The sequence below is a fragment of the Delphinus delphis genome, chromosome 18 (assembly GCF_949987515.2).
Source record: "Delphinus delphis chromosome 18, mDelDel1.2, whole genome shotgun sequence".
Taxonomy (NCBI): domain Eukaryota; kingdom Metazoa; phylum Chordata; class Mammalia; order Artiodactyla; family Delphinidae; genus Delphinus; species Delphinus delphis.
Genome location: NC_082700.1, coordinates 7703844 through 7725740, shown reverse-complemented (window position 1 = coordinate 7725740; position 21897 = coordinate 7703844). Strand labels below are relative to the sequence as shown.

General features: G+C 47.0%; 1 long non-coding RNA gene across 1 annotated transcript; it reads right to left on the bottom strand.

Annotated features, from left to right (window-relative positions):
- Positions 1-1731: 1731 nt before the first annotated feature.
- Positions 1732-21284, bottom strand: LOC132413537 (uncharacterized). Its single transcript, XR_009516755.1, has 3 exons — positions 21250-21284; positions 13516-13562; positions 1732-1800 (listed from the first exon to the last, which is right to left on the bottom strand). It is a non-coding gene; the product is annotated as an uncharacterized lncRNA (long non-coding RNA).
- Between the last annotated feature and the right edge of the window lie 613 nt (positions 21285-21897).

The following is a 21897-nucleotide window of genomic DNA, read 5'->3' as shown; positions in this document are numbered from 1 at the left end:
TCAGGCATGAAGACAGATGGGAAGAACTTAGAGGTGGCATCAGTGATCTCCATGTTATAAAAGCTCTGTAATTATCGATCCATTCACACAAAAGCTCTGGGGGACAGACTGTCCTTCCCACAGCCCAGCAGGAACAAAGCAGCTGGAATAACAGAGGAGTGATTAACTGTGGAGGTCCTGTGAGTTGTCTAAGACACTCTCTCTTTTTCCTGCCAACAAAACCAAGGCAGAGAGCCCTTGATTTCAGGGGTTTCATGTTACTCAGTTCTGGCCAATGAGATCAGGTGAAATCAGCAGAGGAGCTCTGGGAAAATATTTTGCTCCTTCATAAAATGTGAAAATAGTGTGAGATAGTCTCTTTTTCTCTATCTCTCTCGTTTTTCTTTCTCACTTTTCCCTCTTCTCTGGATGGCGTTGTTCTTTCTGATTTTAAACACAGTTGAGATGTGAGATATTTGGAGCTACAGCAGCCATGATGAGACCATGAGGCCATGGGCTGAAAGACAAAAAGCCAGCCTGCTAAAGATGGTTAAGTGACATGATGGAGACTGAAGGCTCTTGATGACACCATTGATAAGCTAAACCAATGCAGCAATCACCTATAGCTTGATATTTTTGTTAATGAAAGAAAGATAAACTCCTTTATCCTGTTAGTCATTTTTTATGTTATTGTAATAGCAAACATTTATCAACTTCTTATGTGTCAAGCACTGTCCAAGCACTTTATACATATTAACTCATTTACTCCTTTACATAACCTTATGAGATAGGCATATTAGTATTCTCACTTTTTTGTATTGTTTAATTTATTTATTTTTGGCTGCATTGGGTTTTCGTTGTTGCTCACGGGCTTTCTTTAGTTGTGGCAAGCGGGGGCTACTCTTCATTGTGGTGGGAGAACTTCTTATTGCAGTGGCTTCTCTTGCTGTGGAACATGGGCTCTAGTCACGTGGGCTTCAGTAGTTGCTTCTCATGGGCTCTAGAGCGCAGGCTCAGTAGTTGTGGCGCGTAGGCTTAGTTGCTCTGCGGCATGTGGGATCTTCCTGGACCAGGGATCAAACCTGTGTCCTCTGCATTGACAGATGGATTCTTAACCACTGCGCCACCAGGGAAGTCCCCTTTGAAGCATTCTTAATGGATAACTGTACACAATAGTCAACAATTGATATTCTCACAGTTTAACAAATCACAGAATTATGCAACTATTTAAAGCTGGGAGGCATTCATTGAGATGACATTAGAGTAGATGAACCTGGAATGGTGATCTACGTATCACTGAACCTGTAGGCAAGATGTTTCTGTACATACTGCCAGCAATTATAGAAGTGCATTGGCTTTCCCAAAGCAGGCCCAATACCATTTGTTTTTCCCCTGGTAATGTTTTTAAATTACTAGTTATGTCATAATAAAATTCTTTTAGTTTTAATTGCTAGCATGGCAGTATATCTTTTCATTACTTCTGACTACTTTTCAAGTATTAAGTTTGTAAATTTCAAAACACTCTAAAGTTATTTCTTGAGAATCTTTTGCAAAGAGTGGTCCTATCTGGACAATAAGAGACCCTCTAAACTGGCAATCACTGAGCACTCCTCTCGGTTTGGTTATAACCCTCACTGGACTGTCACGCATTGTAGAGGGGTGAGGGAGAGTCTATGTGAGGACTCACTTTCTCTCCAAAGGAACTTCTGTCGGGGTACCGCATGTCTTGGACACACCTTTTCATCCATCTTTGCCTGAAGAAGCTCTTGACTACTGAGTTTTCTCGAACTTTCCATCCAAGCTTCCTTATCCTCTACCCACCTAAGCCAAAGAGTCAGACAGTTATAGACTGAGTAGATTTCAATCCCCAAACTTCAGAACTCCCAAGACCTGTTACTCATTTTGTGTCCGTTTTCAGATTACAGGCACTTCAGAAACCAATCCTGACTACCAGACAGTCTCCATTTTGCCTGCGGTCTTGTCTTTTTAAGATTTATGTTGTGGTTTAGATTCACTGGGCTTCCATAACAAAACCCCAGTGAATCTGATCTCACTGGTTATTGGAACTTCTCTCTTTAAAAAGCAGTTTTCGAGAAGCAGCTTAAAAGGTCTGCTATTGTTACTCTATGAAGTGTCTGTTCTCCAACAACAAAGCAAATAACAAGTGCTTCTCCTCAGCCTGCATATTTCTTTGCGGTACTTGGAGAATCCTTCAACTCACTTTTTCTGTCAATTAATCTTCTCTTGTTTAAACTTCCCTCAAAGAAAAACTTTTCTGACCCACTCCCATTAGCCTCTCCATAATACCATACGTCGTCTATGGTACCTTTCTCGGGATACACTTAATCTCTGGGAAGGAATTTTCATGACCGAAAATGGGGCAGAAGAGAAAAACTGGACAAGTTTACAGACTTAGATTAAGGAGATGGTGATGGTAATCAGTAATCAAAGTAACTGACTTGAAACATGCATTCATACCTCAAGAGATAAAACTGTAGGAAAAAACCTTTAAACTCCTTGGAATTACTGCTTGGAAATATGGATTCAGTCTCTTGTGCATGAATTAATTGATGGAGGCAAAGTCTTTAAAATAAGGACTTGATTGTAATTTATAGCTCATTCTCATAATAGTTTCTGTATTATCCACCAATATTTTCTTAATTCAGGCAAGAATCATATTATGTTTTTTTAATCTCCGCCAAGCATAAAACAGAGAGATTTCCTGGGATACTGACGACAAAAGCTGTTGTTTTTTGAAGGCGTCTACAGGGGAGATTTCAATAGTTTTTCCTCTGTCAGTTTTTCATCTACTCTGAAATGGGTTTGATTAGATCCAGGTAACAGTTCTGTATGGTGCTGGCTTGTCGAATTTGAGTACATTTGGGTCATCAGCCAATTGTTCACCTTGAACTTCATCTTTCAGCTTGTCAAAAAGTAACCTAACACTTGTCCAAGCACCAGCATGAATCACCACAGAAGCAGAGACTGGAGGAGGCTGTCATTGCAACTGGAACCTCAAATCTGCTGCCCCCATCCAGGGACCCCTGAGAGGTGGTGAAGTGTGGTACCTTTCCATACCTCACAAGGGCACAGCCTCCTGGCTCCATGGCTATGGAAGGCTTATGCTACATGGGACTCTATCTTCTAGCAAATGCACAGAGAAATTGTTCCACTCAATTCTGTGTGTGTATGTGGCTTTCCATTATAGGGCAAAACTCCGAAAAATTCATTCTCTTTCACTCAGATGCAGCTGAAGGGTACTGTGAATTTGTCTTGCTGTGACCCTTTAGAAGGAATAATTCCTAGAATTATTACCAGTACCTTTTCTTTTCCATTCCTCTCCCCAAAGTGTCCTTGTATTACATCTTCGAGCAAATGAATGAATACCTCTACTCAAAGCAAAGTGCGTGATGCCAGGTGAATCCCACCCAGGGGAAAGTTTAGTAACTCAGGACTCTCTTCTCACTGTGACTAGTTCAATGATCTCCTCCAAGACTTGGATAAATACACAGAAATACTGTTAAATTTATTGACGACCCAAAGCTGAGAGAGAGACAGAGCTAATCTCCTGTATGGTATTATCAGAATTTAAAATTATTTTAACCAAATACGATAAGGATGAAAAAAAATCAATGAAATGAAGTTTAGTAAGAATGAAAGCCCTGGATTTAGGTTCAGAATATTAATTTATAAGGAAAGGATGAGGAATACATGGCTTTAAAGTGGGAGGTATTGTAATATGCCAGTGGGTCAAGCATTGGTGGGCTGTGTGATACCTTGTGGTACTCAGTTCTGAGCACTTGGGACATTGTCCAGAAGAGATGCCAGGATGACAAGATATCTTGAAATGAGGTCGGATGAAGGACAGTTAAGAAAACTAGAACAGTTTACCTGGGAGAAGGGAAAACTTAATAGTCATCTTCAAATAGTTGAAAATCTGGAATTTTTTTTGGAAGTTTTGCTTGTTTTTCTTTTCCTTTTTTTAAAATTTATTTTTATTTTAATCTAAGTTACATGCAGTTGCTTGAAGAGTCAAACAGTTCTGCAAGAAGCTGGACCCCTTTCTTCCTTTCTATCCCTGAAGGCCTCCACGTTTCCTTCTTTTAGATGATTATTTGGTATCTATTCCATGTCTCTAAATAGCACGTTTGCACTGCTTCTTCTTGGTTTTTCAGTTAGGGGTATGATCTTTGGACTCTGGACTTTCATTTGCTTAGACTTCTGAGTACTTAGCGCTCATATTTACCAACCATGTCAATCTCCTCTCAAGATAGTCGGCTCCACCAGATACTCATTCCAATGGTTATGCCTTCTGAAGGGCCCTGGCCGCCCTATGCCTGGTACACAGTTGCCATCTTGGGTCTGCGGGAGAGGAAAAATCATTTTTCCTAGATCCATCTAGGTTCTTAGCTGAGACCCCACCCTCCCTACCACAATAAAAGGCAGATTAACAGAAGAAAACCAGACAAATTTAATAACATGCATACCTCCCGTATACATGGGAGACACCCAGAAAAACTGAGTAAATTTTACCCCAGATGGCCCAAGTCATCACCTTAAATACCGTCTTCAGCTAAAGACAAAAGAAGATGTGGGTGGAGGAGCCAGTGATGGGAGATGATCAGGCAAAGAACAGTAAACAAGGGCAAGGTCATTACGTAGGTTTAAATCATCGCTTCCTCCTGGTGAGTATTTCTAGGGTCTTAGAGTCATCTTCCCCTTGCCAGTACAGAGAAGGAGATACCCCTACAAATGAAGATTTCCCTTATAAATGTAAAATGCTCTTACAAAAGGGTAACTTCTACTTGGCTTTCAGAGCTTCTCCTGTGTCTGCTGTTTCTTAAAAATAATCAACCTGATATAATCCTTATGGCAAAAAGGCATATTTTGGGGTGATATATTCTGCTGCCCTTCAGGTCCTTCCTTCACCATCATCCTGAGGCTGCCATTCGCTCCTCTGCTTCTCCTTCTGCCATTTGCATCTCCTGTTTTCTTGTATCCTGGTTCTTCTTTTTTTCAGTTTCCCCCCTCATTTTATAGAGAAAATCCTTCAGTGGTTTCCTGAGAAGGATACATATACGGGAAGTACATTTTTGAAACTTTGCATCTTTGAAAATGACTTTATTCTACCCCCAAATTTCAATAATAGTTTATCTGGGTATAAAATTCAACACTGGAGACAATTTTCCTTTACATTTTTGAAGGGATTGCTCCATTGCGTTCTAGCTCCCAGTGCTGCTGTGGTGGAGTCCAAATCCATTACTGAGTCCTGATCCTATGCATGGTGAACTGATTTTTTCCTCCTCTGGACATTTCTAGAATCTTCTCTTTGCTCTCAATGTTTTGGAAACTATTCTCAAACTATTTATTGGATTATTTTCTGCCCTCTCTTTTCTCTTTTTGTACGTTTAGTATTTGGATACTGTACTTCCCAGATTGGTCCTGTGGTTTTCTTATCTTTTTTATTTCACATTTTTGGGTCCTTTTATTCTACTTTCTGGGAGAATATTATCTTCCAACCATTCTATTAAGTTAAATTTTTAAAATCACGATTTTAATATCCAAGAATTCTTTTCTTCTCTGGATTTTCCTCTGTAGTGGCATCTTCGTATTTAATGGATTTCATCTCTTCTCTCCAAAGAGAATAAAGGTATTGTGTCGTCGTTTTCTGCCTAGAAGGGGAAAGTACGGCTGTCAGCAATCTAGGAGGCAGTGCTGTCAGTTCTTGGGCCTGGGCGGGTGAGGATGTGGGTTCTGTTTTATGAAATATGTTGACTCAGCTTTTCCCACAGCTGATCCAAGGATTCAGTTTTTTTGGGTTTCCTAAGTCTCTAAATTTTATTGCTGCTGTTTCCTCTCATTCACCCCATCCTCGTGGGGCTGTACCTTCAAGGGAAAAAAAAATCCCTTTCCTGTTGTTTAGACGAGTGTTATTTAGGAGGGAATAAAAGTAGATGCAAGAATTCAGTCTGCTCTGTTTCCTGGAAGTGTGGAACGCCTCTTTGGAATCACCTAAGGGACTGTGTTCTGATATTTGGAAATAATCCACGTCTTTAAGGGCTGCCTTTGTGAGGTAGGGGCTCCCTTTTCCTGGGAGGCCTGAGCCAGTTTGGAATGTCTGCTTCTCAGGGATGTGGCAGAGAGGCTTCTGCTTCTACTGGGGTGCTCACAAGTTAGATAAGATGCCTACCTGGGACTTTCTCACTCATTTAAAACTCTGATTACATTATGCTTATTCCAGGCTTGGAGTAACGTTCATATCCAGAGATCTCTGAGAAAATGTGCTTTTGTTTTTGTTTCATTTTCCGTACCGCTTCCTCTGTACTTTGTGGAGGAATGGCCTTGGTGAAGAAGTGACACCTGGGGGAAAGCTTGCATCTTCTGGTTCTGTCATCAAAAGGTTATAGGTGATAAGAAGTCAGTCTTTAGTCATTGTCAGGGAACTGCCTCCTAGGCCTCCCTAAAACAACAAGAGGTGGGGACGAAATCCATTTCTGGTCAAACACATATGGTCTGCATGTTCCAGCGTTTCTCAAGATAAAAAAAGGAGACCCTAAAGCCAACCGAAACTGGATGGTGACAACGCTAGAAAACAAGAGGCACTGAGAGATGCTTCTGTATTGTGGAAAGACTCTCATGTCCTGAAAGGGTTCTCCTCAGTATTCTGCCAAACAGAACTCAATCATCTGTAGCCAAATGACATATCTGACAGTGGCTGGCAGGGAAAGATGAGTATTAAGGAACTTAAAGTTACAGCGTGAGCTTACTGCTAATTGAACAGCATGACAAGAAAATAAAGCCTGTATGAAATTATATTTGGTCAATGGGCAAATTAGTGCCAATTATACAAATTTTTCTTATATTCAACTTTCCAGCCACACAGCCATCAGGTGCGGTTGATATATACACGTGCTCACAAGTAGTTACCTGAGCACACTCCTTCAGCCATCTCCTCCACGATGGAGAAGTTAATGTCTTATAGACAGTTTTTAAGCATTTCTAACGCTTAACTAATTTTAAACTAAAAACAAAATCCCTAGAATTCAAGATCTGATGAAAGAGCCAGCATCCATCCATCCATCCATCCCTCATCCATGTCTACTAGGGACTCAGAAATAAGAGCTCTATTTCAGTCCTCTAGGATTTCCCAGTCTGGTGACAGAGACAGGTTGGGGACAGGACATTCTGACTCAGGGCTATAGCCCCAATATTTGAACTACGCACGGACTGCTTTGGGGATGCGTGGCTCCAGGAAGAGAGAAAGGCTTCCCTGAGGAGAAATGCTTAGTGAAGGCCCAGAAGGGCACTGTGTTCAGGCAGGAAAACCTACACAAATGCATGGCACCATGAGAGATGAGGATGCCTGTTAGAAGCCCATCTGCTTCAGAACATGGCAGGGCTTGGGGGTGTGAAAGTGCCAGGAAGAGAGAAATCTGGAAAAAGAGGCAGGGTCCTCATCCTGAAGTGTTTCGTGGGTCACACAGAAGAGTTTAGATTTTATCTGAAAGCAAAGGGGAGTCACTGCAGGATTCTGAGCCGACAGACACATCACGGTCTCTCACAATCTCTTCTGCTACCCCTGGTCACCATCATCACCGGAGTGACTGTTCAATATGGAAGTCAGAGCAGGTCACCCACTGCTTAAAACGCTGCAGTGGGTCCACTTGCTACAAGGCCCATGTGACCAACCTCCCTTAGCTCTCTGACCTCACCCCCCTTTCATTCTCACCCTGTGTCTGTTCTGCTCCAGCCACATGGCCCTTGCCCTTCCTAGAGCCCTCCAGGTACATTCCACCTTAGGGCATGTCTCTGGCTAGTGTGTCTACAGGGAATGTGCTTCCCCCAGATATTCATGGAGTTCATTCCATCCCCTGCTCTGAGCAAATGCCAGCCTCTCACTGTGGCCTATCCTGGCCACACCACTTAAAGACACACACACACACACACACTCGGCACTCTTGATACCCTGTACCCTGCTTGTTTTTTTCCTCTTTTCCACAGCACTTATCACCTTCCAAGATATCATACAAAACATGATGTTTATTGTCCTTCTCCTCCCATTAAACTCTAACTCTGTACGGGCAGATATCATTGCTTTGTTCACCAATGTATCCCAGCACCTAGAGCAAATACTGAATGAAGAGAAATTAGATCTTTTTTTTTTTTTTTTAACAAAACCACCCTATGAAAATGTGGAGGTCGCTGTGCAGGGATTCGATATTAGGGCCGGGGAGGCCGGTTAGGAGTTTGCTGTGATGATGATGACGGGTTGAATGGGGCAGTGGCCATGGGGAGAGAAAGGAGGGTCCAGGTTAGAGTTATTAAAGGGACAGAGTTGTCAGGACATGGTGACCAATTATTTGGATGTGGGAGCTAAGTGATGCCATCACCACTTAGTGGAGTGCCTTCCACTCCGGAGGAGGAGAGAGGACGGCTAATTTTTGGTGGATGCCAAAGACACAAAGAGCTTAGTTTCAGACACACTTTCCTTCAGTTCTCTGTGGGGCGAGTCTTTCTGTATTGCACAGTACATATTGATTTTATAATTTATTTATTTCCCATCTATGGACAGCCCCTATGCAAACACATTCAATGTACCTCAAATTTTTACCAAAATCAAAACAGTTGGTTACAATAATTTACTGCTTATCCTATAGTCATTGGCCTTCCTTATGGTCTTACTTGAGGTTTAAAAAAACATCTGTATGAGGTATATCCAGATATCTTTCCCTTTTCTCCACTCTCTTTTTTTTTTTTTTTTTTTTTGCGGTACGTGGGCCTCTCACTGCTGTGGCCTCTCCCGTTGCGGAGCACAGGCTCCGGACGCGCAGGCTCAGCAGCCATGGCTCATGGGCCCAGCCGCTCCGCGGCATGTGGGATCTTCCCAGACCGGGGCACGAACCCGTGTCCCCTGCATTGGCAGGCGGACTCTCAACCGCTGCCCCACCAGGGAAGCCCTCCACTGTCCACTTTTACATTGACATCCAGAGATGTAGTCTCTATATCACTACATCTCGGATGCCTCCTAACCTCCTAACTTTTCCCCAGATGATAATGTCCTTAACTAGTTTACTTCAGACCGGAGCAAACTCACTGCAATCCAATCCTTAGGGAAACCACTCGATTTTTTTTTTTTTTTTTTAACGGCCCTGGCTTCTTTCCACTTCCTCAAAGCAGTAATGTCCTCTCATGATAAACTGTACCCACTTGCTAGAAACTCAGCAACTTTGTTCTTCCTTTTCTCTGCAGCTCCCAGATGGCCACCAGCTGGTCTGGGCTATTTCTTGCCTTCTAGTCCCTTTATCCCTCCTCTTGGTTTTCTTTTTGATCTCCTTGTCTCTCCCCTCCTGCTTCTAACAGGCACAATTTACCCCTCTTTGGAAGCACCTATTTTCTAAGAGAATTTGAGGATTTTTTTTAGAGCATCACCTCTTTTTTCTTCTACTTTTGTATTGTGTGGAGACCAGCTGCAGGGCTGTATGGGAGGAAAGGCTGTCTCTGAGGGCAGGATGAAGCCTCCCGCGAGAAAGGGGTCAGAACAGACTGTTTCCTGACAAGGCCACTGGGGGACAAAGGGGCCAGCGTGTCCCAGAAGCCACCCCTGGGTCTGCGGGCTCTGCAGGCCACTCTTGGAGGGCGTGGTGGGAGGTGTCCCCTGGCTGACACTCTCACGGGCACCATTTGATCTCATTTCAGCGGATTTCTGTCCCCTTCCCCAGGACCAGAGAGCGTCGCACCATATTCTCAGTTGTCTTTAAACAGCTTTTAAAGGACTGTTAGTGATTTTCAAGATGACAGCCGGAAGACTGCTTGAAATGACAAATGGAAGAAATGAAGCTCAGGCGTCTGTGTCTTCGTCTGCGTTTGTTGGGCCTGTGAGCTTCCACGTTCACGTGTCTGACGGGGTGTTTCTGCGAGGTCTGTGAGGTCTGGCTGAGAGCCTGTCTGAGGGGATGGTGCCGTAGCTCAGGGAGGGGGCGGACACGCTTGGGTGTCTGAGTTGTGTCTGGGTGTGGACACGGCTCTGTGCGTGCGTGTGCACAGGGCCTGGGTGTGTGGCTGCCCACGTGCGCGGGGTCGGGGGGCACTGTGTGTGCCCCTGGCGTGTGACTGTGCTGGAGGTGACAGTGCTGGGCCTGCGCAGTGCACAGCGAGGCGGGGAACGCTTTCTAGGGCGTCTGTGAGTGTCCGCGTTGGGAGACGGTGGGATGCAATTGGGAGACCAGTGTGGGAATCTGGGGGAGACCTGTGGAGCGCTGTCGCAGGGGGCTTGGGGTATACTTTGAGGTGTCTGTGGAGGATGTGTGGGTGTCTGTAAAGCGCCTGTGTGGCGACAGTGGGGAAGGCGTGGCGTGCGTGAGCGTGAGACAGTATCTGTAGGGCGTCTGCGGGGTGAACGTGAAGATGTCTCTGCAGGTGTGGAGGACCATGGCGCATTCATGAGTGTCTGCACGTTTACCCGTGGGAATCTTGGGGGGTGTCTCTGGGGCGTCTGTGCCGAGTGTCGGTGGAGGGCTTGCTGGTGTCTGGGAGCCTCCGCAGATCTCCGTGTGCCTGCGCTGCAGCTCGTGTGTCAGGATTCACCACACCTGAAAGTGAGATGGGCTCTGAATGCTTCACCAGGACGGCCCTCACCTCCGTGCTTCTGTGTCCCCAGTGTCGCTGTGACAGGCCGAAGACAGCTATCTACTGAGGGCCCACAGTCACGAAGAGTGACAGCACAGTGACCCGGAGTGACGTCTTTCCTGAGCGATGGAGGGTGTGGTGTGCGACCTTCCCCTGAGAGGGACCTGGGCTGTGACATTCCTGAGAGGGAGCTGGGGTGCGACCTCACTCCTGAGAGGGACCTGAGTTGTGACCTCCCCCTGAGATGAACCCGGGATATGCCCTCCCCGAGCGGAACCCGGGGTGTGACCTCCCCTGAGGGAGACCTGGGGTGGGACCTTCCCCCTAAAAGGAACCGGGGTGTGACCTTCCCTCTGAGAAGGACCTCAGGTTTAGGGGCCCTGGTGTGTGACCTCCCCCAGAGAGGGACGTGGGGTGTGACATCCCCTGAGAGGGAGTGGGGTGTGTGACCTCCCTTAAGCGGGAGCTGGCCAGGTCTTGCTGACTGCTGCCTGTGTGGACATGGCCGTGAGGTCTCACCCCATCCAGGGGTCTCACCCACACACCTGGGATTCTCCACTGACCACAGCTCACACTTGTCATCTCTAGGACTAACTGGTGGTGGGGGGGGGGTCAAGAGGAGGCACGTCCGGCACCTCTCTTTCTGGCAGTTTCCAAAAATGAGCAAAAGAGCAAAGATGCTTGGATTTCAATCCACTTGGCTTCTGCTTAAGCAGAAATGAAATGTTCTGTAGAGACTGTGGTTTTCTCGTTACCCCAGAAGTTTAAAATCAACCAGTGTTACATCCATTCAGAGGAATCCATGTCGCCTCATCGTGAGGCCATGGGGGGCGGGGTGGGATTTACATTTAAGCCGTAGTGTTGGGCTCAGCGTTAACTCTAAGCCTTTTCTGGAAGTCTGGGCTGCCGCTTGCGTTTGCTCCCACGTTTTCAAGCGGGGGAAGGCCTCTCTCCTCCGCAGCTCCCTCCGCCCCACATCTCACAGATGCTGGGTCAGCATGGGACTCAGCAGGCCCTTCCCTGCCCGAGCCTGGAGCCGCCCTTTAGGTTGAGTGACATCCCAGAGGGGAGCCAGAGGCTGGGGCAGAGGCGAAACTGGCAGGGGAGCGTGACCGGGTTTCCTTAAGTCTGGGTCCTGGGAGCACCTGTGCTCGTCTTTAGGGTGTCCGACTCTTTCTTTTGTTTGCAAAAGCTGTTGCGTTGCTAACTTCAGTGCCAGAAGCCGGGGTGTTCCTTCTAGCCTTAGCCCTTCCCACTGATGTCAGAGTACACCTGTTTCCCAGAAGCCCCACAGACGGCCACCCCTTCACCTCCTTGTCTCACTCACACATGGGGTTTGTTGCTCCCTGGCAGGTGCTGGGACCCACCTGAGCCCGCCCCTCCCCCCAGGACACTTCGCATTTGCCTCTCGGTCAGATCACCTGGGGACTAACCTTCCTTGCCCTCCTTCTGGATACACCTGAACGACCTCATCCGAACCTCAGAGCCCCTCTGGGAGGAAAGGTGGTGCAGACATTACTGTCTCTGGGTTATGGATGAGGACACGGGGGCAGCCGTGGGGTCTCACTACAGCCAAGCCTCGGAGGACAGAGCTCGGACTGCTGTGTCCCATCACCTCACTCTCCTCTCTCGCAACCATGTCTTGAGCTCCTGCTGGGTGGCAGGTGCTATCCTCTCTAGTGGCGTTAAGTCTGTTGGAAAGATGAGGCGTATCTATAAAAGCTCCCAATGAGGAGGTGAAGAAGAAAGGCCCAGGTCAGGGACAGGTGATGATGTTGCAGAGGGAGGGCTTTGTGCGGCAATCGGGGAGGCCTCGTGGAAGAGGCGGGGTTTGATCTGAGCGCTGAAGGTGGGAGAGGGATTTGAAAAGCTGGGATGGAGGGAAGGACACATTCCCAACGTGACGTTTGTAGCCAGGCAAATATGACCTCTACCAGAGGCTGCGAGGAGATGGACTCAGCGGGCCCGCCAGTGGCAAAGAGGGGCAGAAAGAGAGGCAAAGGGAGAGGTGATGGGAAGAGAGAAATCCCTGGTGACAGGGGATTCGCTGCCAGCAGCAGAAATGTTCCAGGAGACATACGGTGTGTTGTTTTCTTGGTACCTCCTTCTCAGGCTACTTGGCAATGACAGGCTGACGCCTCACCAAACCCGTCTCCCTCTGTGCTTGTTCACCCTTCCTGACCTCCACGGCAATCGGGGTGGCACGTGCCTGATTTTGGGAATCTGGGCAGAAGCGATCCACAGCACTTCCGGGCATAGCCCAAACCATCCCCCACGGGACCCAACCTCTTCCTCAAATGCTGCCTGGGTGCAGAGGGTCCAAGGCCCAAGGGAAGCCTGGGTCCCTGCATCACCACATGGAAGCCACCCACAAGTACAGGCAGTGAGCTGTTACATGAGCCGGAAATACATTTCTAATGTGAGAAGCCACTGAATGTAGGGGCTTGTTTGTTACAGCAGCGTGTCCACCCTGACTGACACAGGCGGATGATGTTTTATCCGATACTCTGAAGATTTTATGTTTAGTTGCAATGTCCATCCTGACTTTCTGTGACTAGTATTGGTTTCACTGCTCTATCCTCTGAACACAGCAGAATGATCTGATCCATCCTCAGAAAACGTTTCTTGAATGAATGAATAAATGTACCAACTTTGGAGGTCCGTAGTGGTATCCAGGAGAGGGGAACATCAGAGCAGAGCAGGCAAATGAGTACAGCAGGGGGTGGGAATGGGAAAATTAGAAAGAAGAAGAGAAAGCAAAGCCAACCCCTAAGCTAATGTAAGAGCATTTTCTGGGTTTATTCTTTTACCCCATGGCAACAGTTACATAAAGAGATTATGTCCTTGCTTTAAAAAAAAAAAGTGCTATTCTCCTTCATTTAGAAATTAGACTTAAACTTCAATATTTACCTTAATAGTTCACCGACAGAAGCCAAAAACAGAATGTTCACACATCCCTGCAACACAGTTTAAAAAAGAAAAGAAAAATAAATTCCCTTCAGAAGTAAAAAGCCAACACATTCCATTTATTTCCTGCACACTAAATGCTTGTGTTCCCTCGGCAGAAACAACAAGCAATCATTTTCCATTTAAAAGGGAGTAGATAGTTTTCAGGTGTCTCTGTTTCTCGCCAAACAGCTGGGCCTTCATATCCAGCAAGTGGAGCTGCCGTAACCTTGAGTGGAACATGAGCTTGGACAGGCCGCCCTGTCCAAATGCTCAGACCGGGGTCACAGGGAGCTCTGTATTGCATGTGACCATGCACTTGGAGGACCTTGATCACTCCGGGACACTTCTCCCAGCGGCCTGCACTTGGAACAGCATTTGACACAGAGAAAGACACTTGCATAACAGCAGGCGTGTAGAATAGCAGAGCTTGCTGTCTCTCATATGAAATCAACACTGCTAGTTTGTGGATGGTGTCCCATGATGAAATATCTCCTTGAATAAGTGCCAGGCACTGCTCTAATGAGCTGCTTTGCATGCCTTATCTCATTAAATGTTCACAAGAATCCTCTGGGGTAGGCGATTTTATTATTTCCATTTTACAGATGAGAAGACTGAGGCAGAAAGAGCTTGAGTGGCATGCCCAAGGTAACAGAAGTCTTAAGTGGTATAAGCTCTGGGCTTGCTACATTTCACGCGGTCTCTGAGCTCAGGTGGATCAGTGCTGGATCGAGCTATGGTCTTAGCTGAGTTCACAGTCTGTGGAGTTCACAGTAGGTCATGTCATTTTCTTGCTGGATACAAAAGGCATCTCAGTGTGTTGTTTTTTTTGGTTTTTTTTAACCTTAGTATGACATACACCCAAAATTCTGCGTCATGTGTCTTTTGTAATATTTTTCCAGTGCATAGTCTATTAATGAGAATTACATTAGTGTCACTGGGTTCTGTCACTTTTTCCTGCGATTACAGTACCATTTAGAAACTCATTTTATTTCAAGAAATCGCGGTATACTCTTGCCCTCTTTCCACATCTCTCCTAGTCAATGTGTCATCTTCTTCCCCCACGTTCCCTCCTCAGAGCCCTGCAATCTGGCTTGTCTCCCTGTTCCTCCACTGACATTTTTCTCGCTACAGGCTCCATTTCTAATACATCAAATGCAGTTGTCTCAGTCTCTCATCGTCCCCGAGTTCCCTGGGTGTTCAGCTACTAATGAGCTCTTTCCTCCAGGACACGTCTCCTCCCATGGCTTCTTCTGGTTCCTTGCCCCTCTCAGCTCCTTCCTCGTGCCTCTAAGGTGGGGGTCTTAGCCCTCTGCTCTTTTCTTCCAAAACACACGCTCTCTCTTTCTCTCATGCTCCTGTAGTATCATAGCTGAGCTGTCTTCCCTGAGCTAGTGGCGCCCACGACTGCAGCTCTGCCCTGAATCCCGAGCTGGGATTGCAGTTTCCCACACGACCCTGCATGTGTAGGACGTCACATCCTCCACATGTATAAGCCACACCGATTAGCCCATCGGGCTGGAACACAGCTCCCCTTCTGAGAGGCTCCGTAGCCCCTGGGGCCTGCTAGTCTCTTGGCATCTTGAGGACCTACAGTTGGGTCTGGATGAAATGAGAAGGGCTGAGGAAGCCCGGCTCATAAAGAGTGCTCCATAAAAACGGTTTTCTTGCACTCTCCTTCCCCCTCGCCCCCTCCTTCCCTCCCTCCCTCCCTCCCAGTGTTTACCTAGGCATCAGGCAGTCTTGTGGGGAAGGGAGTACCAGCCTTATTCTACCCCATCCATCCTGGGGCCACCTCCACTTAACCCCTCATCCATCGGGCCTGGAACAGTGCGGGGCTTGGACCCTGCCTCCCAGCCCCGGCTTCTCCACTTAACCACCCTATTCCCTGGCACCAGGTAAGTCTTTCTAACCCACGGCTCTCCCTCTGCCACTTTCCTGCTAAAGAAATCACGATGGTTCCCCGTTACCAATTAGATTAGGTAAAAACCCTTTAGCTTGATTTCAAGATTCTCCATCAGTGGGGCTCCTCGTTCATTCAACATTTCCACCCCTACACCGCAAAGTGGGAGCTCTTCCCTCCAGTCCGCCCAGCTGCCCCGCCTCCTGATCTGCCCCTGTCTCTATGTCTTGCTCATATCAGATCTCTTCCTCTACCCAGAGTTTATATTTCCTTCAGGATCTCGCCCATCCATTGATTGCCTTGTCTCTCCCAGTCCAAAATGTTCTTCATTCCCTCTGAATTCCTCTAGCATTTATAGTCAAGACTGTGCATCCTTGAACTACCATTAGTAGGGTTTGTTGAATTCCTACAGTGTACAAAATTGATTCAATCTCTACTAAAACTAACTCCAATAGGTAAATAAATGTCCACCCAGTTTTGCAGATGAGAAAACTGAGGTGCAGAAGGTGAATTTGCCCCAAACTGCATCTGGGATTTGAACCCAGGAAATTTGACTCCAAAGCCCACATACCTCCAAATTGCCCTGTGCTAACTACTCTGTATTTGTTTCTTTTTGTCTCCTAAAGGATTCAACGGCAAAGATCATTTACTGTACTTTTTTTTTTTTTCTTTTCCACTGGGCCTGGCTAAGGGTGGAGCACATGGTATTTATTTAATAAACACTCACCTTTTTGGCTTCTGACTTCTAGACTTAAAGATACTGTGACCCCAAATGAGTTAAGCAGTTGGTGAAACCAGTGGTCACAGCAGGGTTATTTGCTTCATAAACTGCAGATGATAAGACCAGGCCATGGTGACCAGTGACATCCTGACAATAAAGTGCTTAGCCTTTTCCTTTGGAAAAAAAGAAAACCAACGTAGAAGAAAACAAAACAAAACCTGAGTGCTCATTGCTCATCTGAAATCATTTTGCTTCCGACTCTTATTCAAGCCGTCCCAGGGGCTTTGTTGACATTATCTGCTAATGACTGTAATCCCTCTTTCCAAAAGGAGAGAGGCACCAAGCTGTTAAGCAACACCTTTCTGTCCACAGAGGTCTGAGGTCACCGCCCTACTTGCTGCCAGGCCTCTGGGTGCATTTCTAAAGGGTAATATTTACAGTGTTGGATGGCTGGGCATGGTGGAGCTTAATGGGATTCTTAATAAAGGAGGCTTTCATTAAGACGGGGAGCACAGGCAAGGTGCCCTTGCTTTTGAGGAAAGGACGGCCCAGCACAAGACGAATGCTCCTTCCGGGCTTGAAATCATGCAGGTCAAGTGCCTTGTCATGCATTAACAGGCTTTTTAAGTTCCCGGGCAGATTGAGAGGAACGGCTTAGATAAATGAAAGCAGAGGAATCATGCGATCTGTCTTGGTAGCAGCAAACACTGAGACACAGCAGCTGCATTTAAACAGAGCAATTTGCTAAATGAGTGGTCGGCTCCGTTCCAGATGGCCAACGTGACACGGGGCTTGGAGGAAGCCTTTATTCAGCCCTGCATCTGTCTAGACTGAGACGTGAAAGGCCAGGTTATACTTGCTGCTGCTGCAGCAGCTTTGAAACTCTTACATAAAACCTGCTCAGTATCACCAATGAGGCAGCTTGGCCGGAGACCAGCTGGAGAGGAGTCTGCAGCATGGCGTGCGTGCAGCCTCACGGAAAGCCAGCTTCTCTGCTGAATGATGGCCAGATCGGGACGGGGGCTCCTCTCTGTGCCCCTCCGCCTGCTGTACCACTGCGCCCACCTCCCACGTGCAGGGAGGCCGGTGATCTTAATAGGAGGAAGCACCAGGATAAGGTCAGAAAGCAGAAATAGTGGTTGTGTTCTATGTGCCTTCTTTAGGTGTACTTTTCAATCATTTCCCATGTCTTTTGCCTTGGTTCTTCTGGTTAGGTTGTCAAGTTCCCAACATGGCTGAAAGAATCTTCTGAGCTTTGCCTACGACCCCAATTTGTTTTCCCTTCTCCTTGCCTCTAGCACCTAATTCAGTCCTACTCCGGCACCTCCTTAGAGATGATACCTCAGAGATATTGGCTGAGGAGGCCGGGGGTAGACCAGATGACCACTCAGTTCTGGGGCTTCTGGGTCCATGAGACACGTTGACTGACTGACTTAAACTAGGTCAGGCAAAATGGAGCCATCTGATGGGCGTCTTGCCCAACTTTAAAAACCAGGCGGCCACAGAGCTTCATTGGGCTGGTATGAGGACCTACAGGAAGGCAGCTCTACTGACCTATTTCTCTCTGATAAGTTGTACCCCGCGCCTATTTAATTTTTATTATTGGATTGAAAATTTCCATGGGTTGAGGCTTTCACTGTGTTCTTCAGCAGCCATTCAAGTCTCACGGCTGGAATGTTCTGACCGGTCAGTAAACAAGCCTGCTTCCTGCTCCCCCTGCACCCCACCCCATCCCCAGGGCCCAGAACCCACTGGGCCTTCACACTGGACAGCAGCTTCGTTTTTTTCTGACTAAGGAGGAAAAGTTTAACCTGTTGAATCAGCGGCAGAACTTCCTGTGACATTCTGGGGGAAAACTACAGTTTGCTTAGGACGAACTCAGAAGCATTCACTTACTGCGGTTTCTGATCTACACAGACGTGGAAAAATTTGAGTTCTGCTCTATGCTGACACACCAAAGCTCTCTCACCAATATTTTTCTCTCTTAGAAGTTTCCTATCATCAGGACTATGTCTACCCTATAGTCAGCCCGAAATAAATGAATTAAATAAACAGGGCTGTCCTAGGGGGAATATAGCACTACCCCCATGCTAATCTCACCCAGGTACCACTTCTTATGTAACCATCTCTGCCCAGTTTCCTCATCTGTACCACTAAGCACAGAAAATAATTCGAGGGACTTTTTTTTTTTCAGTTCTCCCAAGAATGGCACATAGCTAGCATCATTCTAGATGCACAGGTGAAAAGCTAATCCCTCCATACAAGGGATGCTCTGGACGTGACTGGCCTAGACCTTATTAACTGAGGTCTTTGTGGCAAGAGTCCAGGCTATGGAAAGGGAGTTATTCTAGTATCTACAATATTCTAGTGGTAGATATGCCAAAAGATCAGAACAATGATGTCACTTAACTCTGAAATAGTTACACATCTGTTCAGGTCCTTGCAATGTGCAAATAGCTTAGAAAGGGTATAAAAGTAGATTATTAACCTTCTTAAGAAACAGGTTTCTTCAGACTCATGGACAGAGAGAACAGACGTGGTTGCCAAGGGGTTTGAAGTGGGGGATGGAAAGGAATGACTGGGAGTTTGGGATTAGCAGATGTAAACTATTATACACAGGATGGATAAACAACAAGGTCCTACTGTATAGCACAGGGAACTGTATTCAATATCCTGTGATAAACAATAATGGAAAAGAATGTGAAAAAAGAATGTCTATACGTGTATATAACTGAGTCACTTTGCTGTACAGCAGAGATTGGTACAACATTGTAAAGCAACTATACTTCAATTTTTAAAAATTAAAAAAAAAATCAGATTTCTTAGTATGCTGAATGCAACACTGATGAGTATTATCAAATGATCTTTAAGTGTGTAATCCTGGGCCAGATGCAATAAAGAAAGAAGCCCAAGGATAGTCACTCATTGAGACAGCCTTTTGTGGTACGACGATGATGAATCAAGTTTCCCTTGTCTTTGCCAGCAGGTCGCCAGTGTAGCTTCCCTTATGCTGAGCATGTCCCCGATTCCAGGGATATGCACCCGTCAAGAAATATGCAAATTGTGAAGGCCTTGAAAGCTGCCAAAGGGTGGTTAGGTGACCTTAGGTGATCAGACAGGCAGAGCCGGTGCTTCTACTCGATAAATAAAGTTACTTCTCTCTGAGGCACAACTCATAACTTTGCTAGATGGCAACATGAGCTCTCGAACGCTACCTTCACTGTAAGCCTTTCTGCAGCCTAAAGAATATTTGGTTTTTAAAATGAGCATCATGTGAAGGCTCAATACTGTTTGAAAATGTCGAGACTTTTTAACATTCAAATATAGCTGCACAAAAGAGCGACCCATGATTGACATTTTATCTTATTAAAGTGCTGTTAATTAAGAACCACAGCCACGAGCAAAAGCGACGAAAGCCGCAGACCCCGCAAACTATTCCTGAAACAAAAGCACAACTCTGATTTGCTTAGAACCTAAATCAAAGGAACACGGTGTACGGGCTCATCCACTTCCGGTCCACTAGGGGGCAGTGAATGATCGAGTTTCCCCCAGGCGGCTTTCACGACGGTTGCTATATATGCACCTGAAGTGTGGCAGGCCTTCTACGCAAAGTGAGCAGTGCGGCAGCGATGACAGGTGCAGGGAGCATCCAGCTAGCGCTACCAGCACAGTCTGTCAGAAGGATGAAGTGAAATGAATCATTTGCATTTTTTGCCAATGAACTTGCATTATAATGAACAGGCAGTGTCGCCCGGATGGGCCCTGGCGTCGCCTCCCTGGCTTCTGCTGGACCGCCGCCAGTCACCAGGCTGGACGGCACCCAGGACTAGAGCGCGGGGGACAGACAGAGCCCGGGAGCCGGATTTAACAGTCGCCTGGGGCTGGTGACCACAGGGGCACGAATGACCCTGCGGGGATGGGGTGGGTTTCCCTCTCCCATCCCATCCCGGTGCCAGCGTCCACTGGGGGCAAGTTCCAGGCCTGGACGCTGCACAACACACATCCAGGGACACCATTCATGTCGCAGCCTGTGTGAGTGGCGCCCCCTGGAGTTGGGCAGTGAGCGCAGATTCCCTGCTCCCGCTGTGCAGGGCCCTGGACTGTGGGTCTCTGTAGGAGTGCCCATCTGCCCTCTCACGGCTCCTCAGTTTTAAAAACCTGCCTTAAAGGGCTCTAGGGAAAATAGAAAGGTGACACCCGAGCAAAATCAGAAATTGGGACCAGTGCATTCCAGTGTCTGCCACGTTCCCTCTTCCTTCTTCCTCTGTCCCACTCTCTGATCCAAGAATCTGGCGCCCTCCTGATGGTTTGTCTTTTTCCTGTTCCAATGTGCTCTTCAAAAAGATTCTAGGACATCACACCGTCAACTTCAGTTGCATTTACATCACTCTGTCTCCTCTTCCACCAGAATTTGCATTTAAACCTTACTTCTAATTGTGAAGCAAGATCCAGAGAAGGATTCCTCCCTCCTGGCCCCTTTCCTGCTGGCCTTGGTTAACAGGAGCCTCCCCTGCCCAATGGGAGGCAAACCAAACGTGCGTTTCCCCCTGTGCTCCCGCTTTAAAGCTTTCCGAGTGATTCCTTCATTCCCAGCCCCATTTCTCCACACATGTACCTGGAACATCCCTTTCGTTTTACTTAAAAACCAGTAAAGCACAGTGCTTAAATGCAGGTTCAGATCAGACTGCTTGGGTTCAAATCCCAGCTCTGTCACCTCCTAGCAGCATGTAAACGGGAAATTGCATGACTGCTCTGTGCCTCACTGCCTCCGTTCTCACAGAGGGCAGTAAGAACATCGCCTCGTGGCGGTGGTGTGAGGATTGAAGGCACCGAGCACAGCACCGGGCAGAGGCCAGCACGCCGTACGTGTTAACTTCTCAGTGTTTTGTATATTTGCCATAATGCAGTATTTCCTCTTCTCTTTCCTCTTCTTGCACCTCGGCTTCAAGACACAGATGCTCCCACCCGCTTCCCTCCCCCTTGCTTCTCCCTGAAAGGATGGCAGATGGTCTTCTGGCCTCTGAATCAGTGCCGACTGCCCCCTCCTGCCCTCTCCTGCCCCCCGCACACCTACCTGATCATCACCATAGAGAAGCAGGCACTTGTCAGGATCCTCGTAACTAAAGCAAAGAACGAAAAAAGAAATCATCTTCAGACATCAAGAACAACAACAGCGCAGGGGAGGGGGAGATCTGACGAGTGTCCTTTATGTCACGTCTGTGTTCTATTTGCAGAACAGTCTTGGAAATAGGCACTTGTTTACTTCGCCCAGATCAGAAGTGATTTCAGATTTCTCTTCGTTTAATCATCTCCTTCCACTGTGCAGGTTCATAATTAAAATAAGAAATTTATTTATAAAACCAGTGCTGGAGCTGAGAGCTAACTATATAAAGAGATGCTTAGGCTGATGAACCCTCTGTCACGTAGACCCCAAACTGCATCGACCAGCCTGGAAGGAGAGGCAGGGACTTCCCTGACATGGTCAGCATCTCCCTTGCCAGACGGGAGATGGAGGGAGTGAGGAAGGAGAGACTGGCTTCCCGATCCTAGTGTACAAGATGGAGAGCGGCCAGATTTTCATGGGGAAATGCTACACCACCCCACTTTGGGTAAATGGCTGGCTCCACGGGTAGGGTGCCCACTGGCTGGTGCCAGGACCAGAGGGAGGGAAACAGCTGCGGACGGAAGAAGACTTGAGCATGGGTGGAGTTGGCTGGGAGAG